Raw genomic sequence first — 1,168 nt, 5'->3', positions numbered from 1 at the left:
TCACAGATTTGCAAGAATTCAGCTAAAAACTGATGAGGATCTTCCATTGGAAGTCCATGGAACTTGCAATTCTGTTGCATTAGAGAAACTAATTGAGGCTTAAGCTCAAAGTTGTTTGCTCCAATGGCAGGGATAGAGATGCTTCTCCCATAGAAATCGGGAGTAAGTGCAGTAAAGTCACCCAGCACCTTCCTTGCATTGTTGGCATTGTTGTTGTTTTCGGCTGCCATGTGTTCTTCTTCTTTGAAGAATTCGGTTAGGTCCTCTACAAAGAGTTGTGCCTTGGCTTCTCTGAGCTTTCTCTTCAAGGTCCTTTCAGGTTCAGGATCAGCCTCAACAAGAATGCCTTTGTCTTTGCTCCTGCTCATAAGAAAGAGAAGGGAACAAGAAAATGTGGAATACTCTATGTCACAGTATAGAGATTCCTTTAGGTGTCAGAGGAAAAGAAACGTAGAAGACAGAAGTAGAAAATTCGAACTTATCAAAGAAGATGGAGTTCGAATTTTGCATTAAGGAATATTGTTAGTCCATAAATAGAAGGATGTGAGAAGAAGGGAAGCAATTTTCGAAAATTAAGTAAAAGATTTTGAAAACATTTTTGAAAAACATTACTTGATTTTCGAAAATAAAAGTGGGAAAGAAGTAAAGTGATTTTTGAAAAAGATTTTGAAATTAGAAATTAAAAAGATTTGATTGAAAACTATTTTGAAAAAGATGTGGTTAAGAAGATATGATTAGTTTTTAAAAAATGTGATTGAGAAGATATGATTTGAAAAACATTTTAAAAGATTTGATTTTGAAAATTGATGACTTGCCTATCAAGAAAAGATATGATTCAAACATTAAACCTTTCTCAACAGAAAAGGCAACATTCTTGATATGTTGAATCAAATCATTAATTGATAGCAAGTATTTTTGAAAAAGGAAAGAAATTGATTTTGAAAAAGATTTGATTGAGAAGATATGATTTGAAAAAGATTTGATTTTGAAAAATTTTGAAAACCTGAAAAAAAATTGCATTGAAAAACAGAATCTTCCCTCTTGTGCCATCCTGGCGTTAAACGCCCAGAATGGTGCACATTCTGGCGTTTAACGCCCAAAACTATACCTTTTTGGGCGTTAAACGCCCAACCAGGTACCCTGGCTGGCGTTTAAACGCCAGTCTGTC

The sequence above is a fragment of the Arachis duranensis genome, chromosome 7, assembly GCF_000817695.3.
Source record: "Arachis duranensis cultivar V14167 chromosome 7, aradu.V14167.gnm2.J7QH, whole genome shotgun sequence".
Classification (NCBI taxonomy): domain Eukaryota; kingdom Viridiplantae; phylum Streptophyta; class Magnoliopsida; order Fabales; family Fabaceae; genus Arachis; species Arachis duranensis.
This window is presented reverse-complemented; position numbering follows the sequence as displayed.